Raw genomic sequence first — 16,858 nt, 5'->3', positions numbered from 1 at the left:
AGGAATCAGTAAATCGTTACATGATCGGCCAACATTATATCTCAAACCAGAGCATTGAAACACAACCCTCCATCCCCCTCCGGATGTTGCTTACACAGCCATTCAGCCCACAACCCTGGGGTCGGGCGGCGAAATTCAATGGGGGCTCAGGAGGATGTCGGGGTTGGCCCGGAAGATCCATTGTCCTTCATCTGCTTTTCTAAACAAGCCTATAACTCCAAAAGAACCCCCCACCCTCAAAACACCCCTTAAAATTCTCCATTACTTACCATATAATGCGTTGTAATGGCATTTGTTGTAATGGCATGCGTTGTAATGACGTGTTGTAATGGCATGCGTTGTTATGGCATGCGATGTAAAGGCACTCGCGTTGTAACAGTTGCGTTATAAAAGCAGTGCGATGTAATAACTGCGTCGTAATGGATGTTTCCCTCTACAGATGGTTTAAATTCAAGAGATAAAATCTGAATTTTAACTGATACCTTTTGAGTCTTTTGCTTGGCATGTAGCAGTGCTTTACAGAAGATGTGACATGCAAAAAATGTGAGATATCTACACAGGTTCAGTTTGGAAACCAATATGACTTCATATAATGGGAACAGAGTCATGATTTGCATAAAATACAGGTCTTTACTTGTTTTCAGAATTCTAGATGAATATGAATGATCTTGTTCTCTTCAGGAGCAAGGTTCAAATCCTGCATATTTATACAGAGAAATAACTCCCACCAATCCAGGTTTTGGGAATGGACAGTGGTGGAACCATTCTGGATCTCAGTTTTCTGTTTTGACCATACATTTTGAGGTCAGATTGTAAAATTAGTCCTGTTCGTGGATCAACAGTTAGCCAATGCAGAGAAATTTGAAAGACTTTATTCTTGCGACTGGTAACTGGTGTAGTGTTTTGAGGTCAAGTAAGTGAAGCAGTCCATTTTGAGTAAGTTTAAGACCTGATAATCCAGTGTAGTGCTCATCACCAAAATGAAGCTGTAACAGCACCAATAAATATTGATGTGTGTATACTGTTGTAAAATCCTAAGTAAGGAAAGACACGTCACAGTGCTTGCATTGTATAGAAAGGATCTCTTCTTACTTTCTTGACTTTTATTTTTTTTAAATATATATTTATTGGCATTTTTAGAGTATACACTTTTTTAACATGTACAGTCATATATATGGCATCCACCGGCCAGTGGTCATATATGGCTCAACCAAGATTTTGAACAATATGTCCCACTTTATGCCCGTGGATGGGAATCCAAACTTTAATCATTGAATGTCTCATAAATGTTCTATGTACTTTTATCCATTGGTACTTGAGAAAGTTGCCAATATCCAATAAACAAAGATATACCTTAAACAGTCAATGCTCTAACATCATGCTTCAAACTTTAGAAAACACTTTGGTGGTGCGTCTCCTAGCCGTTCCTTTACCCTGAGTCCTGGCTTATACCCATTTCCCTGGGGAAAGAGCTCTGTTCATCTCAAAGTACTGGATCTATGTTGGTCATCAGATGTGTGGGGGAGGGAAGAGTGAGGGAACTAGACAGGGATTCTCACTTAGGTGCTTCTCATCTAAACCCCACTACTGAATTCCCAGACCCGGAGCTATCGTTAACCTGCTCCTCTGCAGTCTCATCATTACTTCCTGAATCTGTTTCATGTCTAGTCTCCCAGGCTCTCAAAACATCCGTCCATAGGTCTGGTAGGGGTTGCCGGCGAATCCCCCTGCATCGTCTTTCTGAAATGCTCTCTGCTCTGCCCTGGCCCAGATATCTATGTTGCTTTCCCATGCTGTTATCACGGGACCTGCAGGTGCCTGCCAATGTTAGGCTTAGCTGTCTCCTCTCCAAGACCAATGCTAAATCCACAAATCTGTTACCTACTTTCTTGGCTTTTGGTCTGGAAAACAAACCCAGCAGGCAAACCTCTATTGTTTTAGGAAGGGTGCGGGCCAGTGTTTTCTTGATCATGTTCAGAACTGTCTCCCAGAACTCTTTCAAATATGCGCATTCCCAGGTCATGTGGGCAAACCCTACATCTCTCAGTCCACATCTAGGACAAACCTGGACCTCCCCTCCATGTATTACATTCAGTCTATGTGGCGTCAGCTATACCATATGAACATAGTTGAACTGAATCACTTTAAAATTTGAGTTTCTAGACACCCATTTCAGACCATCCCCTAGGTCCCGGATCCATTCCTTGTCAAGTAGCACTCTTCCTATAGTTTCCATCCATTTCTCTCGAGTTCGAACAAGCGTTTTTTCCACCATGTCCAGTAACGCTCTATACAGCCATTTAACTAAGTGTCTGGCCGCCCCTAAAGTTATCAAAGCCTGAAGGACTCAGTGAGTTTGTGGTTCCTGCTGGCCGTTTCTCCACAGGTCTTGAAGCGTCCTTGTTATTAAGTGGTATGTCAGAAATTACCCGTATGATAGATCGTATTGAGATAGAAAGTCCTCTAGAGACTCACCATGTGGTATCCCAATCAGGGGCAGATCTGGTGTATAGGGGTGGGCTCCGTTTGTATGTCGAAGGCACCTCTTCCAGCAGTATAGTGCAGCTTGTAATAATACGCTTTGGTATGATCACCGCTGGATGTAAGAGTCTAAACCGCAACCATCACTGACTATTCCATCATTGTTAATTTCCCAACAGTTCGAGATTCCTGCTGTCTAGCCACTGGGCTATCCATTAAAGTTGAGCTCAAGGTGCCCTTTGTAACAAAAGATACTCTATTCCGCCCGTCCCATATTAGTTCCTGGAGCAATTGGTTTAAGCCCGCAAACCATGGGGGCATGACTACCACCGGTAAACTTACAACAAAAAATGTATAGGAGTCTGGGAAGCATAATCATTTTTGATGGCGTTATGCTGCTATTAATGGGAGTCTTAGTAATTGGTTTAAGCCCGCAAACCATGGAGGCGTGACTACCACCAGTAAACTTACAAAAAAGTATAGGAGTCTGGGAAGCATAATCATTTTTTACAACATTATGCGTGCCATTAATGGGAGTCTTAGTGAGCGCCAGAACTGGACACATGAGTTTAATGACCTTATAACCGGGTTCAGGTTGCCGTCTCGTTCCTGTGTATTTACCTCAGCCGTCAGTTGAACCCCCCTGTTGTATAGCTCAGCCTCTAGTCCGGCAAGTTCCTCTAGTATTTCCTTCCTCATTCCCACTTTTCGGCTCATGCAATGTCCTCTTACCATTACCTTAAGCCTACCATTCCACAGTCCTAGAGCCTGTCGTACCCTGATTGAACTGGAAATATTCAGAACCGCTGGATGTAACGAGGTATGGAAGTGTACATCTTCTAGGAAGTAGGGTCAAGCCCCCAAGTGGGAGTTTGGGTGGGCTCTGGTAGGCGTAATAATGGATTGTGATCTGATATTGTGCGCCCTAGGTATTCAAAGTGGGTGATAGCGGGTCCCTGGCTGGCCGAACAGGTGTACATGTCCAGTCTAGTATGTAGGCTATAAAGGTGTGAGTAATATGAGTAATCCCGTGTGTTCCCATGTTGTACTCTTCGGATGTCCACCATGTCCCACCGATCCAGCCATTCCCTAAGCCCTTTTGTTACCTTAGACACTACTGTATCGTTTAACTGGGGGTCGATCTATCTAGGTCAATGTCTGCCACACAAAGTCTCCCTCTAGTAAGATATCTGATGTGTCAAGCAGAGCAAGCGGTGTTGACAGTCTCCTCAGGTAGTACACTCTCTATTCTCTAAATCCTCCCCATTCTCCCCTTCCTCCCCCTGGTCTCTCAGCCATCCCAGTGCAAAGCAGTAATAACCACCAGAAGACCACCAAACATCCCAAACAAGTAACGCCCCCTCCTCAGGGCAGCTTTGCAAAGGCTGACTGCCCAAACCTGTAAGAACAAAAAAAATCAGAAGAAGCTGGCCTCCTCTTGTTGTCTGGTAGGGGCTATCTAGTTGGGGGTGCAAGGAGCTAACCACAGAAACAGTCTCCTTCTCCAGCCCCATAAGCCAGTGCCAGGGACCATAGTCCCTCCTGTGGTGGGTAGTACCTAGTAGGTGGCCCCGTAGTAGGTAGGCTAATTTAATTCTTCACGACTTAGGCCCATCACATCTCCTCTAGTATCGGGCTCTCCATACTTGTATGTGTCCCCGTCCTAGCTGGGAGGGGTTAATCCATACCTCCTTTCTTAACACCTTGTGAACACTAGCCCCTTTAATTCGCTGATAGATCAAGTTGTCTGCTGTCTGCGGGGTCACATCTGGGAGGACCATTTCAGTCTGGGTAGAGTCGCCAGTGTACGATTCCTCTGTCTTGTGGTCTGAAGATTACCCGGAGCCCCCTCCCTCCACCCGTGGTGCCACAGCCTCCGCAACTGCCTGTAATGCCGCCAGTCTTTCCTGTGCCGTCTGGGATGAGGAAGGTTTCCACAGCTGGATCCTCCTGGATTAATGTTGAATCTGTTTCCGTTTCAGCCTATTTGCTATTGGGGCGTTGTTTCCTGGCCGCAGCACTGATGCACCCGTCTGATAAGTCTCAAGCCAGGTCCACAGTTCATCTGGGGAAACGTAGAAGTGTGTCGCCCCATCCGGGATTACCTGTAGTTTGGCAAGGAGCAACAAGGAGTATGAAATGCCCTCTCCTCGAAGCGCTTTCTTGGCCTCCAGAAAGGAAGCTCTTTGGGCTTTCACTTTCGCCATGAAGTCTGGGAAGATGGACACTTTACTGTTCCCAATTACGTATGGTCCATTACTAAGAGCATCGTATATTAAGATGTCCCGATCTTTGTAGTGCAAAAGGCGTGCCACTACAAGGCGAGGGGGCCGACCGGGCACCAGCAGGTGCAAGGACACTCTGCGTGCTCTTTCCAGTGCAAAAAACTGCATAAGCTATCCCGGAGCCACTGTATTCCGTAGCCACTCTTCAAGGAACAACACCATATCCGTACCCACCGCGCCCTTGGGAACTCCCACCACACTAATATTGTTACGTCGATTTTGCCCTTCAGCTTCTTTGGCTCCCCTTTCAAAGATCGACACTCTTGCAGTTAGATCATCCAGTTTGCGGGATGATGCAGCTTGTTCCGGCCGCAGGACCTCAATTGTTTGTTCAACGTCTTTCATTCTGTCCACCAACTTATGGTGTTCTGCCTGCAACAGGCCCAGGCCGACAGACGCTCCTCCAATGTCCTGCTGAAGTGTGGCATTCATGTCCGCTATTGCGGGCAATACTTTGTCCAGGTGCATGCGTAATGACTGATCTGCAGCCCCTGGTTCCTCTGCCCCAGTTTCGCTGGATGTGTGAAGAGTCTCCCCCCTTCCGTAGGCACGTTCCCCTGTTTCAGCCTCAGCTTGCCCATGATGGGTTCCCACTCCTCTCTCTGTCGCATAGCAGAGGGGCGCACCAGTTGGTGACAGATTCTCAGGTTCTGAGGTCGTTAGTCTTTCAATGCTGCTCCCAACTACCAAAGGAGAGCAGGCCACTGGTAAAGGTCCGCTCTACTCCCTAGCCCATTATGCCTCCAGTGTCCCCTCTGTCTCTGTCTGTTCGGCCTTGGCTCTGATAATTAAGTATCAGTGTGTACTTGATAGTCCAGGGCTTCCACCCCTGCCATGTAGTGCTGACTCTCTGTATAGTGGCATAGTCCCCTGTTATTACTCACTGGGCCCCGGTCTGGGCCTCCCATCCCTACCACACTGTAGACCTTGTCTCTCTGCACCCAATCGTGGTCCCCTCCTGCTCTGGCAAAGAACCTCAGTGTCAATCTGTTTCCCCTACAGGTCAAGTCCTTTGCACACTCACTTATAGGTCAAGTAGGAGTAGCTTGGTGACTCTTAGAATCAATGGTATTCTTGATATGCTCCCAGGTGAAGGTAATTGCTGATGTGGGGCTTCTTGTAGGTCTGAATCCAGTTTGTACAAGGTAGTTGAAAATCTGCTTTGTCAATGAGCCTGTCTAGAAACAGACCATTGGATATTGGTGGAATTTGCTGGATTAAAATGATTAGATCCAGGTTTCCTGAAGATAAGCTTACTGTAGGATGGTTTCAGGGAAGCTGAGGAATTCTCTAGTTGATAGGGAGGAACTAATGATCACTCTTGTCAGTGTGGGACGAGACTTTCTTGCCACATCATCCCTGTGAGTGGACATTCTATCACCTGTATCACAACAACTACAAGCCCACAACAGCAGTGGCATGTGGCAGAATGTTAGAATCAGCAGCACGTTATGAAGTGGAGGGACAAGGAGCATCCCCACTATAAAAAGCTGGGAAGCATAAGGGCGCTTTCCTGTGAAGGAAAAAAAGCAGGAGCACAGTGGGAATGGAGGGGGGTCACCCACATTAAACAGGAAAAAAGGGCGGACTGCTGGAGCTTGTCTTCACATCTTAGGTCTCAGTCCGGCCCAAACATGAAAAGAAAAGAAGCTGGTCTACTGAAAGTAATACAGAAGAGCAGCAACAACTTAAGAAAGGTTTGCAGATAAGGGGGAGGGAAGCATTGTGGGGGTCTCCAACCTTTTCTGTAATGAGTGCTGCTCATATTCAATTAAATGCATTGAGATCTACTAATATTATTAGTGTTGTATAATCTTAAATTTTGTTATTTGTATATTGATTTAACCAACCAAAAGCTTTCTAATTTAATAAGCTGGGCTGCACACAGGAGAGCTACTCAGGGGTAGCTGGAGAGCTAAAGTAGCTCACTAGCTACTGGTTGGAGAGAGATGAATCGCAGTGAACAAAAATCGAGGTTCATTCAAGCTGCTCATGGTGGTAGAGTAGAGACTTAAGTAGGATGGGGTAGGGGTGAGTGCAGGAGATACTTAGAAGGAAGAGAAGGCTAGCAATTAAGTGGTATCTTTGGTGGTCAGCACTTGATGGTCAGTTGTTATGAAAAGTTGCAATGAAAGTGTTAGAAAGCATGATGTGAAGAAGAAAATAGGATAGAAAGTAAGGAGAGAATGAGTGCTTTGGGACAAAAGAAGGTATTTATGTGAGCCTTGTTTATTTCTTAATGAAGGGGATTGCTGCAGCAAGGCACATTAGCACATGGAGGTGGAAGGAAGACATTTGTTGGAGGATCTTGTGATTTGTAGTAGATCAAGGATGTGATTTGAGAAATCAGGAGGCTAGGCTGAGTGGTACTTGTGATCAAAAGAGAGACAAAGGAGGTAATAGAACAGATTAGTCTTCTAGGACATGTTGCATTGGGTGGATGATGGAATGGAGAAATAGTTTTGGTGGGGTGATTAGAGGATCGAGGATTTGACATGGGTAGCTGATTTGCTTCAAGAATAAGCAGCAGTTACATTAGAAGTAAGTTTTATACTTGAATGGCATGACAGAAGTCGTAAAATACCTGTTGGGCAGAACCCTAAGCTAAGCACAGAGTTTCAGCTTACGTGTTTTAAAGCCACATCCTTAATTATATCAGCCACACCTCTTCCCCCCCCCCTCAGCATTTTTCATCCAACGCAAGGCCCTGACACAGAGAGATGTCTCTGTAAATATATATATATGAGATTTTCTCTCTACATATATGTATATATATATAGTCTACAGAGAGAAAGAGAGACTCTCCCTCTCTCTCTCTCTCTCTCTCTCTCTCTCTCTCTCTCTATATATATATATATATATATATATATATATATATATATAATATGTTTGAGGCATATGAGCTGCAGATTACACACTTTTGCATAGATCGCCATGTGGTGTTGGGCCCGGATGTTTGCAGTTTGTTTTTCCTCTTGGAAAGTCTTTGGAAGTCACGAGGTCGGTGACTCCTCCTTTGGATCGTATTGCGCATGGGCTTCGGCTCCATTCTCAGATTGTTTTTTTCCGCCATCGGGCTCGGATGTAATCTTCGCGCTCCGGTTCCGAACATTTCCAGTTTGACGATCGAAGCGGAATCCTCACCTCACATCGCGGTATTGTTTTGATCGCGATCTCCTCAATCAAAGCACCTTCTCATCGATAAATTTTCAGTTCCAGTCGTCGACGGCGGCCTTCGGGCCTACCCAAGCTCCGGTCCCGGCTGATGGAAAGAACTCCATTCAAGAAGTGCCCTCGATGTGGGTCCAAATTCCCCCACACCAATCTTCATGAGGTGTGCAACCTCTGCCTCTCCCCTGAACACGAGGCTCGGGCCTGTCCGGCCTGTAAGTCTTTCAGATCGAAAAAGACTATTCGGGACCGAAGAGCCAGACGAAACATGGCACACTCCTCGAACTCCGTACCAGTAGACATCTTCTGAGACGACATCGAAGATCCGGGACAGCACCGAAAAGGACCTCGTCAGTGCTTCCGAAGCCGACGACTCAGATGTGGAGGACATCACTCCGACGCAGAGGGTCGTGAGTAATATACCCCCCCCACAGCCGCGCCGACAACCAAAAAGGCTTCGGTCCCGCCTTCGCCTCCGGGCCTAGGCAGGACCAGAGACACTGCTTCACACACCCCACCTTCGGGCCCGGTGAAGAAGCCAAATAAGCCTTCCGGCGGCTCGGGCTCGAGCCAGCCTGCCAGCGGTGCCGAGAAACACACTTCGGCACCGAAAAAGAAACCGGCGTCTCCCTCGACACCGAGCTCCGCACCGAAGTCCTCGGGGTCGAAACCCAGCGCTCCCGTACCGACGCCATCTTCGGTACCGACCAAACCCCATAAGGCCCTCGGCACCGACACTCCCGCGCCGAAGCCCACCTCGGCGCCGACCAAGAAATCGGAGGTTCCCAAGCCCTGTGCTAAGCAAACTGGCACGGACAAGCCTAAAAAGTCATCGGCCTGAAGACTTCGGCGCCGACGGACCAAACATTGTCACAGGAACTATTTACACTGGATCCCTTACAAAAAACTCTCACCAAGGATCCAAAAACTGGACATTTGGCACTCTCTTCCAAAAAGAGACATTTGGACAAACCAGCTCCGCCTCCACCTCCAAAGAGGAAGGACTCTGCTACCTCCCCTTTCAGAATACCTTCCCTACCTCCTCCACCTCCTCCACCCTCTCTACCTCCGCCCCTCCGCCTTCTCCACCCCCACCTCATCGCTCTCCGACCCCGTCTCCAGACGATGATGATCAGGGGGACCCATATCACGATCCAGGGGATGTGCCCCAAGACCCCACCCCTACAGGATCCCCAGACCCATGGGACAACTACAATAACCCAGATATTCCAGATGTCCCACAAGATGACCTTTACCCTTCCAGGGCATCTCCACCGGAAGACTCATTAGGTTTCCACCACCTACTCCAAAGGGCGGCACATTATCACGGGGTAGAGTTACACACTGACCCAGTGGAGGAGGATTTCCTCCTCGACACTTTTGATACCGCACATTGGTCTACCTCCATACTACCTATGCTCAAGGGGTGGTAAAACATGCGCCAGAGGTTTTTAAGGACCCAGTCAGGGCCAGGGTCATTAACCCACGCATAGAGAAAAAGTACAAAGCTGCCCCCACAGATCCTGCCTATATCAAAGGGCCAGCGCCACTAGATTCCCTAGTGGTCCCCACTGCACGAAAAAGGTCAAATTCCCAGGCGTCAGGCGAAGCACCACCACCTGACAAAGAGTCAAAGCTACTGGACGCGTCAGGAAATCGCACTGCGTCACAGGCAGCCAATATATGGCATATCGCCAACACCCAAGCGTTATTGGCCAGATACGATAGGGCACATTATGATGAATTAGAAACCATAATGCACCACCTCCCTGAAAAATACAAAACTAGGGCCAATGAATTAATTCAAGAGGGAAAGACAATAACTAACACCTCTATACGCTGTGCCTTAGATGCAGCAGACACAGCCTCCAGGGCCATTAATACTAGCGTCCTCCTCTGTCGCCATGCTTGGCTAAGAATATCAGGTTTCAAACCAGAGGTGCAAGCCTCCATCCTGAATCATCCCTTTGACCAAGAACACCTATTCGGCCCAAAGGTAGATGAGGCCCTCGAAAAAATGAAGAAGGACACTGATACGGCGAAGTCAATGGGAGCCCTGCAGTCACACCCTCCTAGTCGCTCCTTTCGCCGCTCTTCCTTTCGGAGTACATCTAGGGGCTACTCCTCAGATAGCGCGTCCACTTCCTACAAATCCCCCACTCAGTCTACCTTCACAAGGGGTTATCAAAGAGGCGGCTATAGGGGAAATAATAATAAAGGCAGAGGCAAAACAAATACCGCCCGCTCTGCCACACCGCCTACCCAATGACTTCCCCCCGCTCCCTCCAGACCATCCCACTCCGGTCGGGGGCAGACTACAAAATTTCCTTCATGTCTGGGAGACCATCACCTCAGACAAATGGGTGACCCAAATTATTCGGTCAGGATACTGCCTGGAATTAACATCTACCCCCCCAAACATTCCACCCAGGCAACGCCCAATGTCACAAGAACATTCCACATTACTAAAACAGGAGGTAATCTCCCTCCTACAAAAACATGCAATAGAACAAGTTCCCGTCAATCAGCAAAATTTAGGGGTCTACTCCCTATATTTTCTAATACCAAAAAGGGACGAGACTCTACGACCTATTCTAGATCTCCGGCCCCTAAACACATACATACATTCAGACCATTTTCACATGGTAACGCTTCAGCAGGGGCTTCCGCTCCTCTCCCAGAACGACTTCCTCACCACACTGGACTTGAAAGACGCATACTTCCACATTCCAGTACACCATGCTCACAGAAAGTACCTCTGTAGTGGACGGGCAACACTACCAGTTCAAAGTGCTCCCATTCGGAGTCACAACAGCACCACGGGTATTCACCAAGTGCCTAGCGGTAGTGGCGGCACACCTCAGAAGACAGCACATTCACGTCTTCCCATACTTGGACGACTGGCTGATAAAAGCCACGTCCTACAACCAATGTGTACACCACACTGCCACTACAATCCAACTACTTCACCAACTAGGCTTTACGGTGAACCACCAAAAGTCCCAACTAACACCATCCCACATAAAACAATACCTCGGTGCCACCATAGACACCTCAAAAGCCATAGCCTACCCCAAGCATTCAGGCTTTGCGACAAAGATTCATACTTCAACACTCCCTTCCAGCAAGAGTGTTTATGCAACTGATAGGGATGATGGCCTCTTGCATTTTCATAGTACCCCACGCAAAACTCCAGATGCGTCCACTCCAAGAGTGCTTAGCGCGCCAATGGAACCAGGCCCAGGGGCAACTGACAGATCTGGTGTTGGTACACGGTCGCACACATCGCTCTCAAACAAACCTTTCCAAAGGTCGACCGTTCCTGGACCCAGTTCCACAAATAATACTAACAACAGACGCATCGCTCTCCAGCTGGGGAGCTCATCTATTACACCTCACAGTGCAGGGCACATGGACGCCGCAACAAAAGTTACTCCATATCAACTATCTGGAGTTACTAGCAATCTCTCTAGCCCTAAAATCCTTTCAGGCACAAATTTTAGGCAAGGCAGTCCTCATTCGCACAGACAACATGACGGCCATGTATTACATTCAAAAACAAGGCGGCGCACACTCTCCACAGCTCTCTCAACTAGCACAGAGCATATGGAGATGGGCAATTCCACACAAAATCTTTCTCCTAGCCCAACATGTCCCAGGAGTCCAGAACACCATGGCAGATCTGCTCAGCAGACAGACGCAGCAGATCCACGAGTGGGAACTTCACCCGCAGGTTCTTCACCCGTTCTTTCAAACGTGGGGGCATCCACAAATAGACCTATTCGCCACCCACGAAAACAAAAAATGCCCAAGCTTCGCCGCCAGATACCCACGCCCATTGTCCAAAGGAAATGCGATATGGATGAACTGGTGAGGCAAATTTGCTACGCTTTTCCACCTCTCCCACTAATTCCATTAGTGGTGCGAAAGCTACAACAGCATTCCCTCACGCTGATCCTAGTAGCTCCAACATGGACCAGACAACCGTGGTACACCACGCTGCTGGAACTCTCGGTAGTACCACACCAAAAGCTGCACCTCTCACCATGCCTCCTAACACAGAACCATGGAGAGATCAGACACCCGGACCCAGCTCATCTCAACCTTGAGATCTGGCTCCTGAAATCCTAGAATTCGGATACCTAAACCTTCCCCCTGACGGTATGAACGTCATCAGAGAAGCTAGACGCCCTACCACTAGAGCCTGCTACGCAGCCAAGTGGAAAAGATTTGTTGTTTATTGCCATAACAACACAATCAATCCTCTAGACGTGTCTATACAACACATCATATGCTACTTACTCCACCTACAAAAGTGTAATCTAGCATATACCTCCATTCGGCTACACCTCGCAGCAATTGCTGCTTCCCTACAAAACAGGCAGCACCTATCACTTTTCAGAGTACCTGCCATTAAAGCCTTCATGGAAGGCCTAAAAAGAATAATTCCCCCCAGAGTACCACCCTTACCTGTGTGGAACTTAAATATCGTTCTCACAAGGCTAATGGGGCCGCCCTTCGAACCTTTGCATAAATGCGAACTGCAATTTCTCACATGGAAAACAACTTTTCTTGTAGCCATCACTTCCCTTAGAAGGGTCAGTGAGATACAAGCACTTACCATACAAGAACCTTTTCTTCAAATGCAACAGAACAAGGTTGTTCTCCGTACCAACCCAAAATTCCTACCTAAAGTCATTTCCCCTTTTCACCTAAACCAATCTGTAGAATTACCGGTATTTTTCTCGCAACCTCAAACTGTTGCAGAAAGGGCTCTACACACGCTAGATGTCAAACGAGCCTTATTTTACTATATCCAAAGAACACAACCTTTCAGAAAGACCAAACAACTGTTTGTCTCTTTCTCTCCACCACACAAGGGCAACCCCATCTCAAAATCAGGGATAGCTAGGTGGATTGTAAAATGCATCCAGATTTGCTACCACAAAGCAAAACGAACGCTATCCGTTCCCCCTAAAGCCCATTCTACACGAAAGATAGGGGCTTCTATGGCTTTTCTAGGGAACATCCCATTAGATGATATCTGCAAAGCAGCTACATGGTCAACACCGCACACTTTCACTAAACACTACTGTGTAGATGTGCAAACCAAGCAACAAGCTAGTGTGGGCCAGGCTGTACAAAAAACACTATTTCAAACAACTGCAACAGATACCGGGGGTCGCCGCTAAGGTTGGGAACTGCTATATAGTCTATGCAAAAGTGTGTAATCTGCAGCTCATATGCCTCGAACGGAATATGCTACTTACCAGTATGCATCTGTTCTTGGCATGTAGAGCTGCAGATCTACACACGCCCACCCGCCTCCCCGGCTACCTGTATCTGTTCCAGTCTATCTTATTTAGATACAACACACATGGGTTTCTTCACTGTTATTACTACGCTCCATCTTTCCCTGCTGGCGAAAAACAATCTGAGGATGGAGCCGAAGCCCATGAGCAATTCGATCCAAAGGAGGAGTCACCGACCTCGTGACTTCCAAAGACTTTCCAAGAGGAAAAACAAACTGCAAACATCCGGGCCCAACACCAGATGGCGATCTATGCAAAAGTGTGTAGATCTGCAGCTCTACATGCCAAGAACAGATGCATACTGGTAAGTAGCATATTCCTTATATAAAGAGAGAGAGAGATCTCTCTTTCTCTATATTTTTTTTATAGTTATGGCTTCCCTGGGGGCCGATTGTGGCCGCCACAGAAAGCACATGACTATAAAAAAAAAATAGCCAATTTCGCCGCCATTTAAAAAAAAAAATGTTTTTTAACAGAGAAGCAAAAGTTAAAAAAAATATATATGCCTGGGGGGCAGTTGGGGGGGGGGCGATTCAGGAGACTCTCTCCTTTCAAACAAGGCCTCCCTGAAAGCTGGGGAGGCCGTTTTCGGCCTGGTTTCCCCAACAGAGTTAAGCGCAGCCTTACCTGCTGCTTTCTCGGCTTCGGTGGGGAAAACTGTAACGTCAGAGCTCCTCGGGGTGTGCTGATGTCACAGATGGGTGGGAGGGGGTCTGGGGAGAGACGCGGAAAGTCTTCCACGTCTCCCCTAGGGAAAAAAACCCTGGTGCTTTGTACCTGTGGATTAAAGGGGCCCTCTCTGGTGTCAGCCATTGGACGTGCGCCGCACCAGGGAGGTAGTGCTTGCATCGGCCATTAGACGATGCAAGCACCAAAGGGTTGATGGAGAAGGGTTAAGGTTAAAATGTGGAATGGAAGGTGAAAGGACAAATTGAGAATCATAAGTTAGAGAGGATGGGAGAAGCATAGAAGAGTATATTGGTAGAGGTAGGAGAAGGAGGCAGAAGGTGGCAAGAGTAGAATGATGTGGGAGAGTACAGTGAAATTAGAAGGAGGCACACGTGGATGAGGCTATGTTAAAGGAAAATGGTATGGACAGAGGTGTATCTTAGTCAAGATTGTTTGGGAGCGTCCCTTTAGAGAGACTCTGCAATGATGTCAAACACTGGAGATCTCTGCTGCTCTCTCTGCTAGGCCGAGCGGCTTTGTTTAAGATGCTGACTCTCCCGCGGTTTCTATATGTCCTCCAAAATTGCCCCAATAAGATTTCTGACTCGTATTTTAACAGCATCGAAAGTGAGGTCCTATCGTTATTATGGAATGGCAGAGCGCCTTGCGTAGCCCTGCACAAATTGACGAAAGGATGGTACGACTGGGGGATTGCACTCCCGGACATATGGCTCTACTATTGGGCTTCACAACTGGTGGTTGTAAATCACTGGATGTACCGTTCTCCGATAGACCCTGCTTATATGCTAGACAGATATCAGATGGGGAAGGAGGGATGCCTAGGAGCTTTATACACAAAGCTCCGAAAAGGGAGATATCTGGGCCCTACAGCTCGAACGGTGGAAATTTGGCATCAGGCGACTAAACGTCTAGGCTGGACTGATGTAATGACCCTAGCCACACCGTTGTGGTCCACTCAGAACTTGGGACTCCTGTGTTATCAACCAGGATTTGATAAATGGGATACAATCGGAATCTCCACCATAGGCCATCTAGTTAAGAAAGGTAAAATTACAGGAGAAATATGAATTAGCTCCGGGGGAGACATTTCAGTACTTTACCGGACTCATCCCCTCTGGAGGACCGGTTGCTTTCTGAACCAATTCCAGATAAAGCCATATCACTAACATACTGCAAACTATGCAACAACCTACCTGACCCCTTCCAGGCCCTCCGGAGTAGATGGCAAGCCGACATAGGAGACATTGCAGACGATGATTGGCAAACCGCGCTGATGTCCCCAAGAGAGGCAGCTATCGCACTTCGCTTTCGTCTGATACAATTAAAAATCCTGCATAGAATGTACCTCACCGGGGTTACACTAGCGAGAATAGGAACTAGACAGGACACACTGTTTCTGCGTGGATGTCACCAAGAGGCAACTTTTTACCACACAATATGGGACTGTCCGTTCATACGACCCATATGGGAGAGGGCAACGACGCACATGCAAGACGCAATAGGGAAAAAGATCAACCTTACACCATCATTGGGGCTTCTTAACATTTGGGAAGCGACTGATCTCACGGAGGTGGAACAACAGCTGGCTACTTTGGGGTACACGCTGGTGAAAAGAGCAATAGCAATGAAGTGGGGGGTAATGGAAAGACCATCGATAAAGACTTGGGCTGCCAAACTGGATAAGTGTATGATTGCAGAAAAAGAAGTGTATAAATCTAGAGGGAGTCCCAGGAAGTGGGATGAAATGTGGAGTGGGTGGAACGCATATTGAGAGGACCTGTGTGTATATCCCTGTCTAGAGAAATGGAACTGTCAAGGAATAACAACCGAGTACCTGGAATGACTGACTGACTTATTGTTCACTGTAAAATAACATACACCTGATGTCACAAGGTCGAAATGAACACATATTACTGCCTGTGACTGATTGCAGTTTGCAATTAATACAAATATCAATAAAAAATAAAAATAAAAAAAAGATTGTTAGGGAGGTGTGAGTCTGAGATTTCCTAAAAAACATCATAGCATGCCCAATTATGCAAAGGCGGAGGGCACAAGATAGGAGGCAGTACTGGAAAATAGTGAGTACTGGCAACAAACACCTTGATGGAAGGAATACTTAAATTAATCTCAGCCACTGGTTGTCATTCAGGACCACATTTCAGTCCATAATTGTTGCTGACTTAGCAGCTCTAGAGAGAGACCTGCCATATGCAAAACAATCTTGTTACTGCCCCAATAGGAACAATCCAGTTCCCTCCAGACAGGATCACAAGCAGCTCAGACCAGAGTCGGTAAATCTAGGCCCCATCAATAATGTGCAGTCCTGAGGCATAGTGGCCACTGGACCCACGTCTGGGCATACTGGTCACAGTGAGGGCATCTACTGCAACAAACAACAAGGTGATGGACGGGATGCTTGAATTAATCTCAGACAGTGATGATCCCTTGATCCACATTCCAGTCCTTCTTGATTGACCAACTATGCCACTCTTGAAAGTGACATGCCATAGGGAAATCAGTCTTGGTTCTGCTTCACTAGCAACAGTCTGGCCTGAACTACCAGGTTGGGCCCTCTCATCTAGACGATTCAAAATGATAACATTTAATATTCCTGGTTTCTATTTATAGGGACATAATGGGTGAAAAACGATGGACAGGGTTGCTGCCCCATGTGATTGCCAAAGACTGAGATTAATTCAAACATTCATTCTTTCACCTTGTTTAGTTTGGTTGTATTCAGTTTGGCTCCACAAAACCAGTCCCAGTGGAGAGGACCAACACATGGACACATGCACCGGCACACACAAATTCAGTGTATGTGCTGTGGAGAGCTTTATCCCACTCATGTGCCTGGCTTCAAATGACCAACTTCATGCACAATCACAAGTCTCTTTGTCAGGAGAATTGCTGTGCTGG

General features: G+C 47.2%; 1 protein-coding gene across 2 annotated transcripts in view; it reads left to right on the top strand.

Annotated features, from left to right (window-relative positions):
• The window catches only part of AOX1 (aldehyde oxidase 1), a 542,538-nt gene that overhangs the window by 223,622 nt on the left and 302,058 nt on the right, over window positions 1-16,858 (top strand). The window lies entirely within an intron of this gene.

The sequence above is a fragment of the Triturus cristatus genome, chromosome 3_2 (genome assembly GCF_964204655.1).
Source record: "Triturus cristatus chromosome 3_2, aTriCri1.1, whole genome shotgun sequence".
Classification (NCBI taxonomy): Eukaryota; Metazoa; Chordata; class Amphibia; order Caudata; family Salamandridae; genus Triturus; species Triturus cristatus.
The sequence above is the reverse complement of the archived record's forward strand: the minus strand, read 5'-3'. Positions and strand labels throughout refer to the sequence as shown.